Source organism: Prionailurus viverrinus, chromosome B2, assembly GCF_022837055.1.
Source record: "Prionailurus viverrinus isolate Anna chromosome B2, UM_Priviv_1.0, whole genome shotgun sequence".
NCBI classification, from domain to species: Eukaryota; Metazoa; Chordata; class Mammalia; order Carnivora; family Felidae; genus Prionailurus; species Prionailurus viverrinus.
This window is the reverse complement of record NC_062565.1, coordinates 87,834,824-87,860,850: the sequence shown is the minus strand read 5'-3', so window position 1 is coordinate 87,860,850 and position 26,027 is coordinate 87,834,824. Positions and strand designations below refer to the sequence as shown.

General features: G+C 38.1%; 1 long non-coding RNA gene across 2 annotated transcripts; it reads left to right on the top strand.

The window, feature by feature from the left end:
* The first annotated feature begins 1,340 nt into the window (after positions 1–1,340).
* LOC125166717 (uncharacterized) lies at positions 1,341–26,027 on the top strand. Of its 2 annotated transcripts, none has more exons than XR_007152513.1 (5): positions 1,341–1,413; positions 13,157–13,315; positions 13,458–13,583; positions 23,041–23,143; positions 25,945–26,027. It is a non-coding gene; the product is annotated as an uncharacterized LOC125166717 (long non-coding RNA). The 2 variants fall into 2 exon arrangements; XR_007152514.1 differs by having other exon boundaries at positions 13,157–13,320.

Here is a 26,027-nt window from a genome sequence, read left to right as displayed (position 1 = left end):
GCCTGGGTGGCACAGTCGGTTAAGCATCCGACTTCAGCCAGGTCACGATCTCGCAGTCCGTGAGTTCGAGCCCCGCGTCAGGCTCTGGGCTGATGGCTCGGGGCCTGGAACCTGTTTCCGATTCTGTGTCTCCCTCTCTCTCTGCCCCTCCCCCGTTCATGCTCTGTCTCTCTCTGTCCCAAAAATAAATAAAAAACATTGAAAATAAAAATTAAAAAAAAAATAAACATTTTTTTTAAGTTTAAAAAAAAGGAAAGAAAGAAAGTGGTTTTCAGCATGGGCTGCCCATCAGGATCAACGATGAAGTTTTAGAAAAGATAAAAAAAGTTCCTAAGACCCACCCCAAGCTTACTAATAAATCAAATCTATGGTAGTGTTACTGAGAGAGTTTGCCAAGTTTTTTTTTTCTTTTTAAGTTTATTCATTTATTTTGAGAGACACAGAGAGATAGTGTAAGTAGGGAAGACGTAGAGAGAGAGGGGGCAGTGGATCCAAAGTAGGCTCTGCGCAGTCAGCAGAGAGACTGGCATGGGTCTCTAACTCATAAACCATGAGATCATAACCTGAGCTGAAGTCAGATGCTTAACCAACTAAGCCACCCAGGCACCCCTACTTGCAAGTGTTCAATAAGCCTCACAGCTGATTCTGATGCAGACATGGGAATGAAGATCCTCAACCAGGCTGATGGCACTATTAAGATGGAACAGCCAATGCTAGTAATTGGGCGTGTGGAATCAGACCCATAGGAGATCTCTGCCAGAGCTAAACTGGTAGCCAGGGCCACGGCTATATAGGCCGAGACTTAGGGCACCAGAGAGCAAAGTCAGGAAACCAAGGTAGAAGCTTTTCTATATGGACCCCCCCAAAAAAAATCAGAATTGGAAGAGTGGAATTCAGTGAGGAATTCAGTAGATGCACTGGACCTTCCCTGGATACCAAACATGGGGGAAATAAGACACAGCAGTCCCCCCTTCTCCACAGGGGATGTGTTCTAAGACCCTCAGAGAATGCCTGAAACCACAGATAGTACCAAACACTACATATATCATGTTTTTTCCTATACATACCTATGATACAGTTTAATTTCCAATTTAAGCATAGTAAGAGATTAACAACAATAACTAATAAACTAAAACAACTGTAACAAAATACTATAATAAAAGTTATGTGAATGTGGTCTCTTTCTCTCTCTCTCTTTAAATATCTTGTTGCACTGTACTCACCCTTCTCCTTGTGATGATGTAAGATGATACAATGCCTATGTGATGCGATAAAGTGCAGTGAATTATGTAGGCATTGTGACGTAGTGTTAAGCAACTATTGACCTTCTGACAACTGGTCAGGAGGATCATCTGATTCCAGACCATGGTTGATAACAGATAACTGCAGGTAACTGCAGGAAGGAAAGCACAGGTAAGAGGGCACTACTGTAATTCTAGAACTCACCAAATGGACACCTCATGAAACAGCAACATTGCATCACCTGGAAACCTGTTAGAAAAGCATCTTGGGCCCCATCCCTGACCTACTGAATCAGAATCGGATTTTAACCAGATCCCCAGTTGATTTAAAAGTCACATCAAAGTTAGTAAAGCACCCAACCCTGGTTGCAAACAATGCCAATGCTGTCGTAGCCCACACTGTGAGTAGCAAGTCTTGACCCACAAGGAGCAGGTGGAAGAAACTCAAATATTACCACTGTGAGCAATGTGAGGGCAGGAATCTCAATCAATTCCTTTATCTCAGCACAGAGCACAGGACCTTGGGAACTGACAATGTAGTCTATTGGTTGCAACATCAGGACTTGGATCTGGTTCAATTCTAATGCTACTACTCAGCAGCTATGTGGTATTGTCAAAATACTTAATTTCTTTGTGCTTCAGTCTCTCATCTAGAATAAGGAGACAACCACCTCATAAGAATGAGGGCAAGATAGCATGTTAGTTTTGATAGCATTATAAGTGCTCAATAGACAGCCAAAGAAAAATTAACAGATTATCAATTATTGATTGGTTGGTATATTGACCATTTTTGGTGAGAAAAAGAGCTCCAAAATTCCAGTGGTGGAAATTATCTCATTCTGACTCATGATCTAATGAGAAGAATGGCCAAAATCTTGATAACTGGCAGATATTCCAAGCATAAGACTTGTTACAGTATTAATATGTGTCTCTTCAGTGATAAGTGAAAGAAATGTCCAATGCAAGATGATTGCCAACCTTTTTGGAGTGATGACACCAAACTGATGTTCATGGAATCTCAAGGCTTTCTTGTTCTCCCCCAAACACCTAAGAAGGGCATTTTTTTCATGGCTTATTTTCATTAAATTGAATTTAAATTTATTTACTTGACAATATTTTGACATTTTTACATTACAGAGTGTTGCAAATCTGGATAAGAATCTCTTCCATAATAAACAATACAGATTCAAAGACACACATTTTGGGTTTTGTTAATCCTTAAAATAGCTTTCATATTTTTATCTAGTGCTTTTACGTTTTCAAAAAACTTTCACTCCTCTACCTCATTTCTCCCCATAATAACGTGGCAGTTGGTTTTTTTTTGTTTTGTTTTTTTTCCTAAATCTTAGAAAAGTTTGTTATTCCGGTCTGACAGATAAGGAAATGGAAAATCAATTTAGGTGCTCAATTTCAAGTTTCCTAATTCCCAGTATTTCTTTAAGCTACTAAAAGCACCACTGCTACCAACTGATTGCCACATATTATACTGGATCCAAGTCAAGTCAGGTCACTTCCTCAACTATACAATATCCTAATTCATCCCCTAACCAAGTGTCCTTTCCCAAAAACCATGTTTGAAGTGTCACAAAGGCAACAGCTTCCTAAACATATGTGAAAAACATCTTTATTTTGTTAAAGTAGCTTTTCAGTTCTAGAAAGTAGAAGTCAAATTTGGAGGTGTGACTTAATTTTTTTTTAATTTGGAATTTTTCAAATTAAGGTGGAATGTACTTTCTTTTTATTTCGCTAGTTTATTCCTTCCCTAAACATTACATTTGCCTATAGATATCTTAACTCAAGTTTCCTTAAAAAAATGTTCTAAGCTATAAAAGGCAGTTTTAAAGTATTACTCTGCATTTCTATTTAAAATGCCAAATTTGATTAAGGATCTTGACACTTGGGTTTTGGAAATGAGCACAAATCTTAGACAAACAAATGGTAAAGCAGTGAGATCTTATTAATAAATATTAATGTTTAAATCCTCAAAAATCCCCATAAAGTCTACCAGGCAACATGTTTTTTGTTTGCTTGTTTGTTTGTTTGTTTGTTTGTTTTGTTGTTGTTGTTTAAATCACTGTAAAGTTTCCAATCTGGCTATTAAACTTTAGAATTAATACTGTGAAATGTTTTCCCAAAGTTAGTATACATTTTTAAAGTATTGCTATCAGTTCTGGGTAGTCTCAAAGGTTTTATCACTCATGACAGAACAATCCTAGAATCATTAAAGAAAAACTGACAACTCTAAACCGACAAGTGGAAGAAATCCCAAAGTTGCACTGACAATTCAGATCTACTTCCTTTCATGTCCAGATTCACTTAATATCTCATTTGATTTTCAAACCTTCCCTCAGAAGCAACTGGAACAAAACCATGAGCAAGCTCAATCTCCATTTGGGCATGTAACCCTTTTACAAACACAATTACAGCCAAACACCACTGTAACCTGATTTGCATTTGCACTAACTAAGTTACAAAGCACACTGAGAATGCCTGCTATGCATACTACAGACTTATTAGGAGGATATATTGCAGGGCTTCTGTGAACACTAATTAAAAAGGTTTTATCTTTCCCCTCTGGTCCACTGAAATTGTTCAAATGCCTCGCCTGCTACAACTTTGTTCAAAAACAGTTTTCAAACATGTGATCAGAGCTAGGCAACTATTTCAGGTGGCATGATTCTGTTTCCATAGTGGACAAGGCCGGAGAGACAAAGTTTCAGTCTAAACTTTGAGCTTCCTTTCCTTTGTTATTTTGTGTTGCAACCTTAGCATTATCCAACTGTGGACTTTTATCTGTGAATATCTAAATCCTGTCTTGTGGAAAACTAATTACTGAACCACTGAGAGCTTCATAATGTCCTGCATTTAAGTCCTGAGCATCATACATAATGCATAGGCAGCAGTCTCTGCACTCTGATTACAGAACACTGTCATTAAGTGAGCAAATTAAAGATGTGAATAATTCACTGGCTGAGCTTATTGTCAGTGCTGCATTGTGAAATTAGAATTTCTAATAAGTACTGCAATTTTTTTAACCCAATTAACACAGAGAACATCTTGAGACTGATTAGTACAATAAAAATTATTACCTTATTCTTTTGCTTCACAACAGCCAAATTAAATACTGTACTTAATTATGCAGCATTCATTCCTCCTCTGCTAAAAAAAAAAACCTATCATTTTAATAAGACTTCTAATATTTGTATGTGAGCTAAAAATACAGCACATGCATCTGTAGCTCACTGTCTTTTTACAAAGTTTTTTTTAAGAGTCTCAACACCAGTATTATCACTAGTGGTGGATTATGATGACACTAGTCTATTCTTAAACCAGATATTTTACCTGAAAAACAAACAGCATACACAGAATTGACAAAGTAACTATCTCCCCAAATTGAGTTGAATATATTATACCTCTGCTTTTTCTTGGCTCTTTAGATGCAGATTAACACAGATTTGCCCCCACTATACTGTTTGTGATTGAGGCTGAAACATATTTAAGAAAATTAATTGTTTAGGAAAAAAAGCAAGTATCTGTAACAGTGGGTCTTACCTCAGATGCTCATTTAGCAGACAGTGATCTGTCTCACTCCTGCCAGGCAAGTGGGAAAGTCCAGTTTATGCTCGGCATGATGATCCTACGCAGAGAGTGTCTGCTGCCATGTTAAATAAAGAAAATGATCATTTAAACCGGGGCTTTTGTCTCCCAATACTTCCTCCTGCTGCCCCTTTCGAATCAAAGCCCAGAGAGGCAGGCACATCTGGCGGCAGTCCCTGCCCCTGACCGCAGCTGCCTCTGGAGAGCTCCCCCCTTCCTTTCCAGCTCCTCTGCATCCCCTTCCTGGGCAACTTCAGCCCCCTAAAATGGGGGAAAGAAACGATGACATTGCAGGCAGAATATGAGATTGTTTGTTCAGCCTCTGCAGCCACCTCCTTCCTGTCTAGATATTTTACAGAAAGGGAATGAGAAGGGGGAAACAGCGAAGGTGCTCTGAAAATCAGTCAGACACAATGCAATAGGGAGATGGAGAGGAGGGAAAGGAGAATGAGAGAGCGAGAGTGTGTGTGTAAGGGGGGTGGCTGTCAGTGCAGATAAATCTGCATATGGAAATTAGGGTTATCCTGGGTACAGTTTTATTTAACTATGATCTACTGTTTTTTTAATTAGACCAGAATTTTAGCAAAGGAAAGGAAGAAAAGGAGTCTTGAAACCAGAAAGAGCAACTTCTGATTCAATAGACTTAAAATTTCATAGCATCTGCAAATAGCAGATCCAGAAGTTGTAGGAAAGAGAAAGGAACAAAAAAACCAAGGCATTTTTCCCCTCTGGTTTTGTTTGATAAACAAGAAGACCTCCTGCCTCTCTGAAAACAAAACAAAACAAACAACAACAACAACAACAAAAAGGAAATTTGGATGAGAATGTGAAGAATTTGAAAGGAAGAAAAAAAGAAAAAATACCTTTCATGGTCTGTGTAAAATCTGTCCTTAAGTAATAGAAGAATCATATGGGACAAAGGAATAATTAAAAGTAGATAATTGGCATTATTTGTGGAAACCAGTAGCAATACATTCTGCATCTTGTGAGGCATGTTTTGTTTTCCTTAGAGAACACCTTTTACAACTCTAACCCAAGGCAAAATACTACTGGCTATAATCAGTCTACAATGTCACTAACACCAGCCAACTACTCCCTCTGGGATAGCTGAGGGTAAAACAACGAGGCCGAGTGACCAAAAACTACAGGAGGTTAGCTGGTGTGCCCAGCAGTGAGCTCTCCACCAGAGGTGCGGGTAGGATAGCAATTGGACCAGAAGGAAGGAAGAGTTAATTCTGTAATCTGTCAGTGGGGAATTTTGTGGAATCAACTAATGTTCACCCCCTCATCAAACAGTTCTCAAACACCTATAACATGGCAAGCATTGTAGACAAACACTGCATGGTTCCTGCTCTTAAGAACTCAGAACTGAATGGGGGAAAATTAAAAATGAGGTGGTACTGCAGTTTTATGAACAAAGGTGTGGTTAACATAGTCTTGATGTGAGTAGTGGGAGCAGATGTCAGTACCCTCAGAGCCCTGCATCCGCAGAGCTCATGGGGTCCTCCAAGACCATCTCAGGCACTCTAAGCAAGTTACTCTGTCTCTTTCAACTTTGGCTTCTTCATCTGTAAAATACCTGATTTTTAAGTTTAAGATTATATGATAAAAATAAAACATTACGTTTTGTCTGCCTCACGACAATTGCTCAAAAAATAGCAAATCAATTCTCAGTTCGGCTGCCACCTCTTCTGTGAATCTTTCCTCCACATCTGTAAACAGGCTCAGAAGCTTCTTCTGCAATGCTCCCACTGTTCTCCATTACATTATATCATTGTAATTTTCAGCAGGACTGTTGCTATGCTAGTGGATCTCAACCAGGGGCCATTTTGCCCCCTAGGGGACATTTGACAATGTCTGGATACATTACTAATTTGCACAACTGGAGAAAGAGGGTTGCTATTGGCATCTAATACGCAGAGAGGCTAGGGATGCTGTTAAGCTAGAATACACAGGACAGCTCCCCACAATAAAGAATTATCTGATGTCAATAGTGTAACAATAAGCACAACTAAGGAACCAGGGATCCTTAGACAAAAGGCTGATTCTAGGTCCAGGGTAGGAAAAAGACTAGGTGAACCTGTAGCATCTTATAGTGCCAGAAAGAAGTGTTCAAAAACAAAGAACACGTTTATGGGGGTATGTTACAGGGATACAGGAACCATCTGAAAGAGCTCCCAATAACTAAAGTTGTAACTTTTTGAGCAACAAATACATAAAGCTGTTTGGGCTATAACCCAAAGTATAACATAAATATATATGAATCCATACAGAAATAAAAAATTATTGAAAAATAAATAGCTGGAGAAGAGGCAAACCTTTCTTGCTGAAGAATTCCAAATAATTTATGTGGATAATCCTTCCTGAAGAATATGGAGCATAACTCTTCACTCCTTAAGTGCGAGCTGCACATAGTAACTTACATAGTGGGGGTGTTGATATTATTATCAACAGTGATAAGTCATGTTAATCATGTATATGCCCTAACCCCAAATTATGATTTTAAAAAAATCAGACAAATTCCAGTAGAGGGATATTCAACAAAACATCTGACCAAGACTCCTCAAAGCTATCAAGGATATCAAAAATAGGTAAAGTCTGAGAAACTGTCATAGCCAAGAGGAGCTAGGAACAACAGGAACACTGTATGTAATGTGGTATCATGGATGGGATCCTTGAACAAAAAAAGGACTTTAGGTAAAAACTAAAAAAAAAAAAATGAATAGAATATGAACTCTAATTACTAATGGATTAATTAATGGTTTTATTAATTGTAGTAAATGTACCATCTTGATGTAAGATGTTAATATGATGGGAAACTGGGTGTGGAGTAAATGGGAACTCTTGGTGCTATCTTTGCGATGTTTCCATAAATCCAAAACTGTTCTAAAAAATAAAATATTTCCTTTTAAAAAAGTCAGTGGGTGCCTGAGTGGCTCAATTGGTTAAGCTTTCGACTTCAGCTCAGGTCATGATCTCCTGGTTCGTTGAATTCGAGCCCCAGGTTGGGCTCTGTGCTGACCACTGAGAGCCTGGAGCCTGCTTGGAATTCTGTCTCCCTCTCTCTCTGCCCCTTCCTCCCCTCTCAAAAATAAATAAACATTTAAAAAATTTTTAATAAATACAATAAAATTTTAAAAGTCAATAATGCCAAGGTTAAAAAGAAAAACCCTGCCCTATGCTATATTATAAGCTCATAAAGGCAGGGGCTTTGTGGCTTTATGGTATATGTTTATATGCTCATGGCAGTAGCTCATCCTCAAAAATAACCACCAATGAACCATGCTTTTAGAATTCATACTCTTGAGTATTCCCCTCCCCTTGAATCTGGGCTGGCCCTATGGCTGGTTTTTGACTACTAGAGTGCAGCAGAAGTGATGACTGCTGAGGGTACATCTTAAGAAGCCTTATAGTTTCCACCTGGGTCTCTTGCAATACTTATTCTGGGGCAAGTGGCCATTGGGTAAGAAGTGTGAACACACTGAGATCTCTATACTATTAAAAAGCTGGAGCTACAAACTACAGAAACTGAAAGAAAGTGACAGAGACAGAGACAAAGCAAAAAGAAGAGGGTGTCCAGCCAGCCTCAAGCTACTCCATCCACTCCAGTTGAGGCATCCAAACATGTGAGTGTGAGTGAGGAAACCACATTTGTCATCCAGATCATTCAAGCCTACAGATGACTATAACCCCAGCCTCCTTTGGCCCACAACAGTATTAGAGAAACTAAACCGGAGCTAATGAAATGAGCCCAATTTACCCACAAAATCATAGAAAGCCATAATAAATCACTGGCTTAAGATGTTAGGTTTAGTGGTGATTTGTAATGGAACAACAAATTAGTGCCTTTTATTTAGTAGATATTCTAGAAAAACAAGAAAGGAGCTTCTGTATTGTGGGGGGAGGGGATGGAATATCTTTTAACATTTTATATCATTTCCATTAAAAAAAATGTATCAGTTGGTAAATTCAATAAGATAATGGGTTTTTGCCCTCAAGTATAATAAAGGTAAAAGAAGAAATGTGGTTAATATATAACACAGTAAGGCCAAGCTGGGGTGAAGAAAGGAAAGAGAAAAGGTGAAAAGGATTAGTCATGGCTTATTTTGGAGATATATTTTTAAAAACGCATTTTCTACTTTAATATGTTCATAATGATTTTAAAATTTATTCAGTGTCAGGCACCTTTACATGTTGTATTAGCCTCACAAAATTATATGAGGTGAATGCTACTTTAACCCCAATTTTACAGATGCCGAAATAGTGTCTCCAAGTTGTTAAGTTCCTCACCCACAGTCACCCACTAGTATATGTGACCAGGATTTGTACCTTACCAACTCCAGAGCCCATAGTCTTAGCACAATTTAGTAGAGAAGATGAACATAAATAAAATAATAACACAAATAAGTATAAATACAAACTGTTATAAGTTCCATAAAGCGAAGTGAAGGATGCCATAATCATAAAATAGACACCTGATCCAGTTTGGGAGCTTGGGAAGGCGGTTAAGAGGTTGTGGTTAGGGAGTCACCTGGGTTAGCAGGGCCAGGTGTGGGTAGATAAGTGGCCCATGAACCAAAGAAAGGCAGAGATCAAAACAAGTGTATGATTAGCTGTTGGTCAAGTGTTTTTTCCAAGGACTTTGCTTTGTAAGGCCCTCACAGATGATTTCTCTGGGAGTCACCAGTTTGGCCCTGATGGAGTGTCATAGTCTGAAGGAGTGAGTAGGGGGGCACTAGAAGAGAAGAAAAAGAGAACTAACCTATTTATGCTACCATTTAAAAAAACTCCTCAAAATCATCCAGGCTTGGGATCTCCATATCACCTCCTCCATCCCTCTTGATCCACCCCTCTTTCCTCTGAAAATGCTCTTAGTCACCAATGAGCTTCATGTTGCCAAATCTGCTGACCAATTCTTTCGGGCCATCAGTAGTATTTGACAGAGCTGACCATCCTCCTTAAAACACTTTCTACATCTGGCTTCACAAATACTACACTGTACTGGTTTTTCTCCTATTCCACGGGCTATTCTATTCCTCTGTATTCTTTACTGGAGCTTTCTCTCATCCCTGAGCTCTATATGATGAAATGCTGCAGTATTTAGCCCTTGAACTTATTCCCTATCTATACTCTTTCCCTAAATGATCTCAACTAGTATCATGGCTCCAAACACCCTCCATAGGCTAATAACTCTTAAATGTAGATCTCTACTTATACCTGACTTCCTGAACTGAAGATTGTTATATCCAACTGCCTGCTAAATATATCCATTTAGATACCTAGGTGAACAGATTCTGGAACTAAACTCCCCAGGTTCAGATCCTAACTTTGCATTATACTAGTTGGGCAGGGGATATATAACTTCTGTGTGCATCAGTTTCCTGATATTATTAATCAATAATATTATTAATCTATCTCACAGAGATGTGAATGAACTAATATATTTAAAGTATGTCTTATAACGGTGTTTGGTATCTTCCAAATGGCATATTGTTAGCTACAGATAGGCATCCTAAAATAGAGCTCATCTTGTTTGTGACTCTTCATCTTACTTAATGGCATCTCCAGTCACCCAGCTGTTAAGCCAAAAACTTAAGCAAAACATGAAATTCTTATCCCACACAACTCAAAACTGTTCCATCCGCTAATCCTGTCAGCCCCACCTTCAAATGCATCTTGACTACATCTCACCACTTCCACTTGAGTCTAAGCAACTAAATTCTCTCACCTGGAGAATTCTAAGAGCCTACTATCAGTCTCCCCACTTGCAAACTTGCTGCACAGAAGTTTGTTCTCCCCACTGCATTTGGAGGGATTTGGTAAGAGTTGGGTTGTTTTGCTCCTCTGCTCAAAACCATCCAATGGTTTCCTGTAACACTCACAGTAAAACCCAAAGTTCTTACAACCAACAGGATTCAGCCCTCCCCGTTACACACCTCCTCCTAGTCTCATCATTTACCACTCTCTCCCTTTCTTACTTCTTATGGGAAATCTTGTTCTTGCTCAAACATGCCTAACGTGCTCCCCAGAGATCAACCTGGCTTGCTCCTTCACTTCACTCAGATCTCAGTGACATGTATGCCACTTATCAGTGAGGCTTCTCTGGGCCTTCCTATATAAAATAGCATACTTGCCCAGGCATTCTCTAACTTCTGACCCCGGTTTATGTTTTTAATAGCCCTCACGCATTGTGTGTGTGTTTGTCATTGCCAGACCTACCCTCCACTAGAAGCACCATGTGAATAGGCCTCACATTATTCACTGCTCTATCTCCAGCACTTATAACAATACTTGGTATTCAGTGGCTGCTCAAAAACTATTTGCTGAACAAACAAATGTAGCTAATTTTTTTCTGAGCAGACTGTTAATTCCAAAATCCTTGGGATATTATTTTTTCCTAATCGGTCCACATGCTCCCATCCCTCCCCATCTTTACTATAGTATTTTTTCCATGCTATCCCCCCATTAAAGATAAAATCGGGTGTTAGTATACTGGATTTTACCTTCCTAGAACTGTTTCATATATGTACAGTCTCAATCATCTCTTTCTTTTCAAAATTATAAGCAAGGTGTGCCTGGGTGGCTCAGTCGGCTAAGTGTCTGACTCTTGATTTCAGCTCAGGTCATGATCTCATGGTTCATGGGATTAAGCTGAGCATGGAACCTGGTTGATATTCTTTCTCTCCCTTTCTCTCTCTGCCCCTCCCTCGCTCTTTCTGTCTCTAAAAATTAAATATATATATATATATATATATATATATTAAAAGAAATGTTTTTAAAAAGTAATAAGCAAATCTTTTCAAAATGACTAAATCACAGTTTTCCCATGACATTGTTGGTTTCCTATGTAGAGAGAGAAGTCTAATGTCTTAGTTAATTAAGACAGTTTAAGGAAAATTGGATAATTGTAATCACTGCATCCCTGAATAAAAGGGGAAGAATACTGACACACTACAAAAGGTATCAGAACTAGAAAATTAAAAAGCCTTTAGGAGTAACTCAGCATTTCTCTCAGTTTATTCATTCATTTATTCTCAGTCTCATTCTCATGATATTTAATTAATTCTCTTCCTCTTATCTGGCCACATGGTCTTTCATTTGTACTTTTCCATGCTCCTTTCTCTCCTCTCTGCTGTATCACTTTCTCTACTTACTTCTGCATGTGGTAGAAGGTGGTTGTGCCACAACAGTTCCTGAATCAGAATAACCTCAGATCACATGCACAGGGCAGAAGAAGCTAGCCCTTTTCAGTCCCCACTACAAATCCTCAGGAAAGAGAATCCTTTAGCTGGCCAGGGAGGTAGGGTCTTTTACCAAACTTTGGGGCCAGTGACCTGGCCTCTGGGAAGAAAAGGAGAGGGACAGAAGTAGGGGGAGTTGAGATTCTTTAAGAAAGAAGGTTGTGATGAGTCGAACAGACAAATACCAAAGGTTTCTACTGCAGTTAGAAATCAGATATAAGGGGCGCCTGGGTGGCTCAGTCGGTTGAGAGTCTGACTTAAGTTCAGGTCATGATATCACAGTTCATGGGTTTGAGCCCCATGTCAGGCTCCGTGCTGACAGCTCAGAGTCTGGAGCCTGCTTTGGATTCTGTGTCTCCCTCTTTCTCTGCCCCTTCCCCCATTCAGGCTCTATCTCTCTCTCTCAAATTTAAATAAACATTAAAAAATTTTTAAAGAAATCAGATGTAAATAATGGGATATCTGTGGAGTCTAACACTGACTAGAAGTTTTAGGGTCAGGAAGATTATTCTTCTCTCCTTAGTTTGGCCTAGTCATTTCTAATACTCAAAAAATGCAAACATGTATAGAGTTAAACAATAACAAACTGCCTTCCATCATCTCATTTTCCAAATGTTAACTAGTAACTATTGCAGTGTGTGATCTCTATGTAATCTTGCACACATAACTTTTGTTGTAATACACAAATGAGTTCATCCTCCCATGAAGCTATAACTTAAAATATGTCTTAAACAAAAAAATAACAGCAAGGTGGCATTATCTCTACTTAATTAATGAAAAGACAGAATTTAAATAACAGGTTATTTCCTATCACAGCAGGGTCTCTGCATCCTTCTATCAACTGTGAAAATTATGTTTAATAGGTTCAGCTATGTCCAGTGCTGGCCAAAGTAGAATAAGTCCACCAGAGCCCATTTTACCCACTATGTGCAGTTAAAGCTCTGGACAAAAACAAACAAAAAAATACCTCAGGATTCTGAAACATAAAGAATACCAGGTATATTGGGGATGAAAGCCAAAATTTAAAGATCACTGTAGTGATGATGAGATTCCTGTTGTTTTTCCTTTATCTCCAAGCTTTGACCCAAGGATGGACTGAATTGGGAAACTCCATTGTGAGCACGCACAGCAAAATTTCAAGAAAACCTATCTTTCTTGCAAAAGATCAGCAGAGGCCCCTTCTCAGCCTTTCCCCAAGTCCAGCTATAATCACAGAGCTGTATTGTTATGGTGGAGGTAAGGTGAGCACCTAAAACTTTAAGTAAAACTTCACATCTTAGAAGAACCAAGAAAAAATGCCTTTGTTGTGCAAAGAGTATGTCAGGGAGAGGAATGTCTCTCCTCCCCCCCCCCTTTCCTTCCATTGCTTTTTCCACAGAGGAGCCTCATCACATGGAACTACATGGCAGTTCAAGAGGACCTCATCTGAAAGAACTCTGTATTACATTCTATCCAGAAGAACCAGAAAAAGAGCCTCTTGGAGCCAGACTATGGAGAAATCCTGGTGAGGACAGAGCTGGGGGAGATCATTTACTGCTGTGTATGAATCAATACAAGTCTCAGACTCACCTCTAAATTGTACATATGTGAAACATAACCAAAGAAGTGAATCAAAGGTTTTAAAAACTGAACATGTGTATAACCCACTGCCAAGCTTCAACTAACCTGGGTGGCATATGCAAAGGGCAGACCCCAAACAGCATAACAAATGCTTTGAAAAATGAACAGACATTCACCCACAAAACTCAACAGTTTGAACCTAACTAAACCATTGCTTCTCAAACACACACACACACACACACACACACACACACACACACACAGTGATTCCCCTTAAAACAAAACAAAACAGTATCTGAAGTATTTTAGCAGAATTCCAAAATCATATAAAAATGAAATTGTAAAGGATATGATCCAAAATTACTAAACATGTAAAGAACCAGAAAATCTGACCAAATTTCAAGGGAAAATATAATCAACAGATTCTACAATGATAAGATATTAAAATTACCAGACAAGACATTAAAGCAGCTATTTCAGCCATGCCTAAGACATGTTGTGGGTTTGGTTTTAGACCTCTGCAATAAAGCGAATATTGCAATAAAGTGAGTCAGATGAATTTTTAGGCTTCCCAGTGCATATCAAACTTTAAACAATGCTAACCACCATCTAAGCTTTTAGTAAATTATAATCTTGCTGGTGGAGGGTCTTGCCTCCATGTTGATGGCTGCTGACTGATCATGGTTGCTGAAGATTGGGGTGGCTGTGGCAATTTCTTAAAATAGACAACAATACAGTTTGCTTCATTGGTTTACTCTTTCTTTCACAAATGATTTCTCTGTAGTATGTGATTCTGTTTGATAGCATTTTACCAACAGAAGAACTTTCTTCAAAAAGTTTAATCCTCTCAAACCCTGTCACTGTTTTATCCACTAAGCTTATGTAATATTCTAAATCTTTTGTTGTCATTTCAACCATCTTCATAGCATCTTCACCAGGAGTAAATTTCATCTCAAGAAACTACTGTCTTTGTTCATCCATAAGAAGCAATTCCTTATCCATTCAAGTTTGATCATGAGATTTCAGCAATTCAGTCACATCTTCAGGTTTCACTTCCAATTTTAGTTCACTTGCTATTTCCACCACATCTGCAGTTATTTCCTTCACTGAAGTCTTGGACCCCTCAAAGTCATCCATGAGAGTTGGAATCAACTTCTTACAAACTCCTGTTGTTGTTGATATTTTGATCTCTTCCCATGAATCATGAATGTTCTTAATGGCATCTAGAATGGTGAATCCCTTCCAGAAGGTTTTCAATTTACTTTCCCCAGATCCATCAGAGGAATCATTATCTATGGCAGCTAGAGCCTTACAAAATATATTTCTTAAATAATAAGCAACTTGAAAGTCAAAATTACTACTTGATCCATGGGTTGCAGAGTTGATGTAGATGTTGCGTTAGCAGGCATAAAAGTAACATTAATCTCACTATACTATACATCTCTATCAGAGCACTTGGGTGACCAGGTACATTGTCAATGATATATTTTGCAAGGAATCTTTTTTTCTGAGCATTAAGTGTCATCAGTAGGTTTAAAATATTCAGTAAACCACATTGTAAATAGATGGGCTGTCATTCAGGCTTTGTTTTTCCATTATAAAGCACAAGCAAAATAGGTGTTGCATAATTCTCAAAGGCCCTAGGATTTTCAGAATGGCAAAAGAACACTGGCTTCAACTTAAAGTCATCAGTTTAATGCATCAGCTGTATTAACCCCTAGTAAGAGTCAACTTGTCCTTTGAAACTTTGAAACCAAGTGGTAATTTATCCTCCTAGCTGTAAAAGTCCTAGATGGCATCTTCTTCCAATAGAAGGCTGTTTCACCTACATTGAAAATCTGTTGTTTTGTACGGTCACCTTCATTAATTATCTTAAGATCTTCTAGATAACTTACTGCAACTTCTACATCAGCTTTTGCTGTTTCCCTTTACACGCTGATGTTATAGAGATGACTTCTTTCCTTAAACCTCATGAACAAATCTCTGCTAGCTTCAAACTTTTCTTCTACAGCTTCCTCGCCTGTCTCAGTCTTCAAATAATTAAAGAGAATTAGGGAATTGTTCTGGATTAGGCTTTTGTTTAAGGAAATGTTATACCTGATTTGATCTTCCATCTAGGCCACTGAAACTTTTTCCAAATCAACAATAAAGTTATTTGCTTTCTAATCATTCATGTGTTGTTCACTGGAGTAGCATATTTAATTTCCTTCAAGATCTTTTTCTTTGTATGCACAACTTGGTTAACTGTTTGGTACAAGGGGCCTAGCTTTTGGCCAATCCTAGCTTTTGGCATGCCTTCCTCACTAAGCTTAATATTTTCTAGCTTTTGATATAAAGTGATAGCTGTGCAACTCTTCCTTTTACTTGAACACTTAGAGGCCATTGTAGGATTATTAATTGACCTAATTTCAATATTGCTGTGTCTCAGGGAATAGGGAGGCATGCCAAGAGGAAGAGAGACAGGGGAATGGCCAGTTGGAGCAGTCAGAACACACACAACATTTATTAAGTTCACGGTCTTATCTGGGTGTGGTTCGTGATGTCTCAAAACAATTATAACAGTGAAATCAAAAATCACTAATCATAGATCGCCATAACAAATATAACAATAATGAAAAAATTGGAGATATTACAAGAATTACTAAAATGTGACACAGAAACACAAAGTGAGTAAATGCTGTTGGAAAAAAAATGGCACTGAGAGACTTGCTCAATGCAGGGTTGCCACAAACCTTCAATTTGTAAAAACGTAGTACCTATGAAGTGAGGTAAAACACAATATGCCTGTATAACCACCCAAGAGGTATAAGTGAACACTCTTGAAATACATGGAATGATGTAAGTTCTCTGTAGAAAACTACAAAATGAAAAAAAAATCAAATAGAAATTTTAGAACCAAAAAATACAATATCTGAAATAAGTTCATAAAATGAGTACAACAGTAGAATGGGAAAAAAAATCAAAGAACCTGAAGTTTAATCAATAAAAACTGTACAATATGAATAACAGAAGGAGATTAAAAAGATTAGCAGATCTTATATACCTATAAGACAATATCAAAAGCACCAATATTCATGTAACTGAATTTCCTCAAAAAAAAGAAAGAGATCAACGCAGAAATATGCGCGCGCGCGCGCACACACACACACACACACATATATATCTAAAAGAATAATGGCTAAAACTGTCCCAAATCTTGTGAAAGACAGATATTTTCAGAATCCAGAAGGCCAGCAAACCTCAAGGAGGATAAAGTTAAAGGAAATTTGTCCACACACAACATAATAAACCTTCTGGAAGCCAAAGAGAAAGAATAAAGTCTTAAACCACAGGAGAAGATGGACATACTATACATAAGTGAACAATTATTCAAATTACTACAGATTTCTTGTCAGAAAACATCAAAGCCAGAAGACAATAGATGATGAACCTTAAAATTCTGACAGAAAAGAACTGTCAAGCCAGAGTAATATATCGTCTAAAGCTACCCTTCAGGAATGAAGGTGAATAAAGACATGATCAGTGTCACAGACTAGGAGTCTGGAGTTCTCTCTTGTCTGGCAAAAGAGTGGACTTAATATTGAATTCAAGACCCCTGAGATCAGGAACACGACAGGGATGCCCACTCTCACCGCTGTTGTTTAACATAGTGCTGGAAGTTCTAGCATCAGCAATCAGACAACAAAAGGAAATCAAAGGCATAAAAATCGGCAAAGATGAAGTCAAGCTTTCACTTTTTGCAGATGACATGATATTATACATGGAAAACCCAACAGACTCCACTAAAAGTCTGCTAGAACTGATACATGAATTCAGCAAAGTCGCAGGATACGAAATTAATGTACAGAAATCAGTTGCATTCTTATACACTAATAATGAAGCAACAGAAAGACAAATAAAGAAACTGATCCCATTCACAATTGCACCAAGAATCATAAAATACCTAGGAATAAACCTAACCAAAGATGTAAAAGATCTGTATGCTGAAAACTATAGAAAGCTTATGAAGGAAATTGAAGAAGATACAAAGAAATGGAAAAACACTCTGTGCTCATGGACTGGAAGAATAAATATCATTAAAATGTCAATACTACCCAAAGCAATCTACACATTCAACGCAATCCCAATAAAAATTGCACCAGCATTCTTCTCGAAGCTAGAACAAGCAATCCTAAAATTTGTATGGAACCATAAAAGACCCCAAATAGCCAAAGTAATACTGAAGAAGAAGACCAAAGTGGGAGGCATCACAATCCCAGGCTTTAGCTTCTACTACAAAGTTGTAAAAATCAAGACAGCATGGTATTGGCACAAAAACAGATACATAGACCAATGGAATAGAATAGAGACTCGGGGCGCCTGGGTGGCGCAGTCGGTTAAGCGTCCGACATCAGCCAGGTCACGATCTCGTGGTCCATGAGTTCTAGCCCCGCGTCAGGCTCTGGGCTGATGGCTCAGAGCCTGGAGCCTGTTTCCGATTCTGTGTCTCCCTCTCTCTCTGCCCCTCCCCCGTTCATGCTCTGTCTCTCTCTGTCCCAAAAATAAATAAAAAACGTTGAAAAAAAAATTTAGAATAGAGACTTGAGAATTAGACCCACAAAAGTATGGCCAACTAACCTTTGACAAAGCAGGAAAGAATATCCAATGGAAAAAAAACAGTCTCTTTAACAAATGGTGCTGGGAGAACTGGACAGCAACATGTAGAAGATTGAAACTTTCTTACACCATTCACAAAAATAAACTCAAAATGGATGAAGGACCTGAATGTGACACAGGAAACCATCAAAACCCTAGAGGAGAAAGCAGGAAAAAACCTCTCTGACCTCAGCCGCAGCAATTTCTTACTTGACACATCTCCAAAGGCAAGAGAATTAAAAGCAAAAATGAACTATTGGGACCTCGTGAAGATAAAAAGCTTCTGCATTGTAAAGGAAAAAAATCAGCAAAAATAAAAGGCAACCGACAGAATGGGAAAAGATATTTGCAAATGACATATCAGACAAAGGGCTAGTATCCAAAATCTATAGAGAACTCACCAAACTCTACACCCGAAAAACAAATAACCAGTGAAAAAATGGGCAGAAAACATGAATAGACACTTTGCTAAAGAAGACATCCAGATGGCCAACAGGCACATGAAAAGATGCTCAATGTCACTCCTCATCAGGGAAATACAAATCAAAACCACACTCAGATATCACCTCACACCAGCAGAGTGGCTAAAATGAACAAATCAGGAGAATATAGATGCTGGAGAGGATGTGGAGAAATGGGAACCCTCTTGCACTGCTGGTGGGAATGCAAACTGGTGCAGCCACTCTGGAAAACAGTGTGGAGGTTCCTCAAAAAATTAAAAATAGATCTACCCGGGGCGCCTGGGTGGCTCAGTCGGTTAAGCGTCCGACTTCAGCTCAGGTCACGATCTCACCGTCCGTGAGTTCGAGACCTGCGTCGGGCTCTGGGCTGACAGCTCAGAGCCTGGAGCCTGCTTCCGATTCTGTGTCTCCCTCTCTCTCTGCCCCTTCCCTGTTCATGCTCTGTCTCTCTCTGTCTCAAAAATAAATAAACGTTAAAAAAAAATTAAAAAAAAAAATAGATCTACCCTATGGCCCAGCAATAGCACTGCTAGGAATTTACCCAAGGGATACAGGAGTGATGATGCATAGGGGCACTTGTACCCCAATGTTTATAGCAGCAATCTCAACAATAGCCAAATTATGGAAAGAGCCTAAATTTCCATCAACTGATGAATGGATAAAGAAATTGCGATTTATATACACAGTGGAATACTACTTGGCAGTGAGAAAGAATGAAATATGGCCTTTTGTAGCAATGTGGATGAACTGGAGAGTGTTATGCTAAGTGAAATAAGTCATACATAGAAAGACAGATACCATATGTTTTCACTCTTATGTAGATCCTGAGAAACTTAACAGAAGACCATGGGGGAGGGGACGGAGAAAAAAAAAGTTACAGAGGGAGGGAGGCAAACCATAAGAGACTCTTAAAAACTGAGAATAAACTGAGGGGTGATGGGTGATGGGAGGGAGGGGAAAGTGGGTGATGGGCACTGAGGAGGGCACCTGTTGGGATGAGCACTGGGTGTTGTATGGAAACCAATTTGACTATAAATTTCATATTAAAAAAAAAAAAAAGAATTGAATTCAAGACAGGCTAATGTCCAGGAGGAGACGAGAGCCCCAAACAGGGATTTCATCTCCATATTTATTGAGCTCATAAGATATTACCCATGTGGTAAATGTGAAGAAAGCACAAGATTTACCCACATGGTGAATGTGAAGACAAGATCTTACACATGTGAACATGGAGAAAACAATCAAACAGTAATCATTAACTTGTGTAATAAGCAAAGGGTCTGGGGGGCAAGTGGAATTTGTGATCAAAGTACAATAATACACCGGCATCAGATGGAAAGTAATTTTACTCGTGATCCCATTACAATAACTTGCTACCTAACCTCAGGCACTTTCACCCCATGTGGTTGCTTTCTGCCCTAAGCTTTTTTCCAACCGATTTATGTAAGTAAAACCTATTTCCCCACAGATCAGATGAAGGGAAACTGAACATTCACTTCCAATAGACTTGCATTAACATACAAGTGTTTGTAAACACACGTACAGAAGTGTATAAGAATAGCCAAGTGCTTAATTTACTTGCAGCAGTCTTACTCTAAAAGAAATATTAAAAGAAATATTTAAATCCTAAGTGTTTAAAATATTGATGACTCTTGAAATAAAAAAAAAATCATAATGTTGCCAGGGTAATTTTTCAACATCTGTAGTGCAATTCATATGAGAACTGTAACATAAAAGGAAGAAAGTAAAGAAACCTGTACTGTGGTAAGGCCTTCACATTTTACTTGAAGTTAGTAAATATTAACTCTTATTATATTCTGAAAGATTAAATGTACATATTGTGATCCCTAGAGAAATTACTACAAGTATACTACAAAGCGATATAGCCAACAAGCTAATAGATAAAATAGAATACTAAAAAACAGTCAAATAATAAAAAAAAAAAAATACAAAAAAGAGGGAACATGGAAAAAACAAAAATAAAGCTGGGGGGGGGGAAAGCAGAAACATAGTAAAAGTAAACTTGAATATAGCCATATTAAATAAAATCATAATTATCTAAACATATCAATAAAAAAACAGATTGCCAGGTTGGATGAAAAAACAAAGCCCAATTATATGCTGTTAGTAAACCAAACCACTTTTTGTAAGAAACCCATAAATAATATAAATATGTTTTCTTTGAATACAATGATATAAGAATATTAAAAGTAAGATCATTATAAAAGATATTCCATGCAAATACTAATAAGAAATCTGGAATGGCCATATTAATATCAGACAAAGCAGACTATGAAACAAGGAAAATTATAAGGAATAAACTAGGACATTTTATCATAATAAAAAGGACGATTCACTAAGAAGACATGGGATCCTAAATGTAAATGAACTTAACAGAGCTTTGAAATACCTGAAACAAAAAATGATACAAATGAAAGGAGATATAAATAAATTCTCATTTATACTTGGACATTTCAACACTCCTCTCTCAGTTATCAGTAGAGCAAGTGGAATAACAGCCAAAAACAAAAAACAAAAACAAAAACAAACAAAAAAAAAACAACCAGCTAGACCAAAATAGCAGAATACATATTTTCAAATGTATAAGAAATATTCACCAACATAGGCCATATTTTGAGTAACAAAACAAACATTAACAAATATGAAAGGACTGAAATAATATAAATATGCTTTCTGACCACAATGAAATTAAACAAGAAATCAAGAAGAGAAATACCTGGAAAAGTCCCAAGAATTTGGAAATCAAGCAACACACTACAAAATAACCCATAGGTCAAAGAGAAAGTTTCAAGAGAAACTGGAAAATATTTTTAACGAGGTAAAAATGAAAATACAGCATATCAAAATTTGTGAAATGCAGCTAAAGCATTGCTTACAGGGAAATTAATAGCACTAAAACGCTTTTATTAGAAAATAAGTTTTCAAATCAATAATCTAAGCTTCCATCTTAAACTAGAGAGAAAATTACAACCAAAGCAAACAGAAGTAAATAAATAAGAAGAACAGAAATTAATAAAAGTTGAACAAAGAAAAACAATAGAGGGGCACCTGGGTGGCTCAGTCGGTTGAGTGTCCGACTTCGGCTCAGGTCATGATCTCACAGCTCGTGAGTTCAAGCCCCACGTTGGGCTCTGTGCTGACAGCTCAGAGCCTGGAGCCTGCTTCTGCTTCTGTGTCTCCCTCTCTCTCTGCCCCTAACCACTCACATTCTGTCTCTGTCTCTCTCAAAGATAAATAAACATTAAAAAAAAGAAAAAGACAAGCCACACACTGGGAGAAAATAATTACAAATCATATATATAAAACATTTCATCATCTAACATATACAAATGGCCAATAAGGACATGAAACAATGTCTCAAATCATTAGTCATTAGAGAAATGCCAATGAAAACTACTTCATACACACAAAAGTGGCTATAATAAAGAAGATGACAATAACAAATGTTGACAAGGATATGGAAAAACTGAAACCTTTCTTTTTTTACATTCATTTATTTATTTGTGGGGGGGGGGAGGGGCAGAGAGACAGGGAGAGAGGGAATGCCAAGCAGGCTCTGCACTGTCAGCATGAAGCCCAGCTCAGCTCTCCAACCCACAAACCGTGATGTCATGGCCTCAGCTGAAACCACAAGTTGGACATTCAACCAACTGAGCAACCCAAGTACCCGAAAACTGGAACCTTTATATGTTGATGGTAGAAATATAAAACGGTGCAGGCACTTTGGGAAATAGTTTTCAGTTTCTTAAAATGGTTAACCATAAATTTACCCAGGAATCCAGCAATTCTATTTCCACTTCATTTTCACTCAGGAAAAATGAAAGCACAAGAAAATCTGTTCATAAATCTTCATAACATTATATTTATAATACCCAAAAAGTGGAAACCACCCCCAAAGAAACCAAACTAATGATACATACAATATGGATGTACCCCAAATACATTATGCCAAGTAAAATAAGCCATAGTTAAAGGCTGCATACTGTGTAATTTCATTTATGTGACATTATAGAAACAGCAAATATACAGGGACAGAGAAGAGATCAGTAGTTGTCAAAAACTGGGAAAAGCGAAAAGGTTCGACTGCAGTGTTTGTATAAGGGAATTTGGGTGGGAGTGATGGAACTATTTGTGTATTAATGTTGAAAGTGATTACACAACTCTGATATTTTCAAAACTCATAAAATTGAACAAAATATAAATTTTACTGTATGCAAAGTAAAATTTTTAATATTTTGTTATATTAATGTTTAATGTTTCATTGATGACTTTTCTTCTACTTAGAACTGCAGAGAATGGAATAGGACAGTTCCTTCTATCCTTGTAACCTGAAAAATGGTAATTCTGCTTCCTTTGACCTACAGATCCGTCAGGGAACAATTATAAGGTGATGGCATGGAAATTTTGCCTATATTAAATCTATCTCAGTCCTCATTGCCTAACATACCTCCCATTCCATAACATTTCGACTTGGTTTCTGCTTTATATATCTTTTTATATTTCAAATTCTGTCTCTCTGATAGAATTAGAGATCTCTTGAGGGTGGGAACCATGACTTTTCATGCTTTTTACAATATCATAGTGGGGCACCTGGGTGGCTCAGTCAGTTGGGAGTCTGACTTCAGCTCAGGTCATGATTTCACCATTCGTGTGTTCGAGCCCCGCATTAGGCTCTGTGCTGACAGCTCAGAGCCTGGAGCCTGCTTTGTATTCTGTGTCTCCCTCTCTCTTTGCCCCTCCCCCACTCGTGCTCTATCTCTCTCCCTCTCTCAAAAATAAATAAACATTAAAAAAATATATATCATAGTGATGGAAATATTTTAGAACTGTCAGTAATTCTTCTGGAGTAGAATGAAATGAAGTAGAATGAATGTTACTTGTTGGAGGAACTAAAGTACAGAATAAGAAGGTCCTCTATGCCTCTAATAAGTACCATTGTCTTCCAATTCTCAGAAACAAACCTGATGCTCAGAGAGTTTAAGAAATATATCCAAGATTATATAGCTGGAAAATTCAGGAATGCTGATCCATAAACTCTCCTTTAAACAATGATCTCTACTCCACCCTATTCTATAACCCAGTGGACAGATTCCAGTGATGCTTAATCGACATAGCCTCTTGACATTATAATAATAAAACATTAAGAGGAGGCTATAGTATTTCATAGATTCTTTAAGTCTTTGCTTCTTACAGAAGCTCAAGGGGTTAAACAGTAATTAGAGCTTTCTTCTTCTTTTTGTTTATTTTAGAGAGAAAGTGAGAGAGAGTATGCAAGCAGGAAAGGGGCAGGAAAAAGAGAGAATCTTAAGCAGGCTCCACACTCGGCACACAGCCCAACGTGGGGCTCAATCCCATGACCCTAGCTAAGATCATGACCTGAGCCCAAATCAAGAGCTGGACACTCAACCAACTGAGCCACACAGGTGCCCCAGAGGTTACACATATTATGTAGTAGGAAACTGACCTGTGGAGCCAAAAGTTCTGGCTCTCCCCTTTCCCAAATCTGTGCCTTGGAAAATCCAGAAGATTCGGCGTCCTAAAAAGCAGGAATTAGCGTAGAGATTAGTATGTAGGAAATTTATTAGGGAGTAATATTGGGAACGACCACTGGTGGAAGGAAGGGGAAAAAATAGCACAGGGCAGAGGGAGATGTTGAGTTGCAGTGTAATCTCCACGAGGCCTTAGCCAACTGCTGGTTTCTCTGAAGCTGAGATAACCCTTCATAGTTATCCCAAGTTAGGGCAGGAGAAAGGAAGACTGGGCATTTATACGTCCATGCCACTGCCATTGGATATCAGATGCACCAATTTGGGCAAGCAGGCTCTTGTTCTTTCAGAAATGAAAGCAATTTTTAAAAGGGCCAACAGCCCAGAACTGGCAGCAGCACTTTGGCAGCTAGGGAAATAAGTCTTTTATTGTGTCCCACACACTGACTCTAAAGTACTTTTCTGCTCTGGAACTCTTTGAGTCTTAGAAGGGTGGCATCAGACAGATTAGCCAGAAAAAAAAATGCAAAGTGAAATAATTGAAAAGTCTTTATCTCATTCACCTTCCATAGAAAACAGAAAATTACAGAAGAGTGTGTTGTAGGGACATATGAAAACACTTTTACTTATAACTGCTAGGTTTCGGAGGGAAAATCTTAGAGCTCCAAGGAAATTGATGCCTTTAAATAGACATTATGCAACAAACCTATTAATATCACTCAGGGGTTGGCAACTTTTTTTCTATAAAGGGCCAAATATTAAACAGTTTAGGCTTTGTGGACCATACATTCTTAGTTGCAACCCTCAACTCTGAAGTTGTCAGAAGAAAGCAGCCATAGACAATATGTTAACTAATAGGTATGTCTGAGTTCCAATAAAACTTAGAAAAACAGCAGTTTGCTGACTGATATAACTACCATAACTGAATGACATGAAATGTAACTCATTCCCTTTCTAGACACTGTATAACACTATGCAAACCCTAGAATAAATACACGGCTTTCATGTGAGAAAGGATTAAACTGTTTTCTTGTTAAGCCACTTTTATGCTGAATTTTCTGTCACTTGTAGCTGAACCCAACCCAAATTATTATATAAATTTACTTTATGTTTTTTTAAGCTTATTTATTTTTTTTGAGAGAGAGAGAGGAGATAAAGAGAATCCAAGCAGGTTCTGCACTGCTAGGGTGGAGCCCAGTGTGGGGCCCGGACCCATGAACCGGGAGATCATGATCTGAGCCGAAATCAGAATCAGAACTTAACCGACTGAACCACCCAGGTGCCCCCAAATTTACTTTAGATTGAGTCATCAAAGAATGCTTCTATGAGGGGGAAATGTTTTAGCCTCTATATCTTGGTGCTGTGAGAAAATAAAACTGATGGTTATAAACCGGGGGCAACTGCTAGTTGTCTCTTATATTCATATTAGTCTATCCACTAACTTTAGCTAGAATAAAGATTGTCTTTCCCAGCTTGCCTAACTTGTAGCGAGATGTGACACAGCTAAACCAAGAACAATGAAATACTGAAGTGGGTCACAAGCTGGGTGAAATGCCTAGGCCCATTTGAGTATGGACATTACAGTTTCCAATCCATCCAATACGGATGCAATCCATATAAGTGTATGCAGTATGAGCAACTCCTGGGATTGAATTTAGAGGCTTACATGCCCTTCTCCCTTTTTCTCCTTCCTGCCAACTAGAATATACATGTGCTGGCTGTAACAAGAACATATTTCATGGACTAAAAGGTGAACTTTAAATAGAGGCTGCATGTTATAGAGAC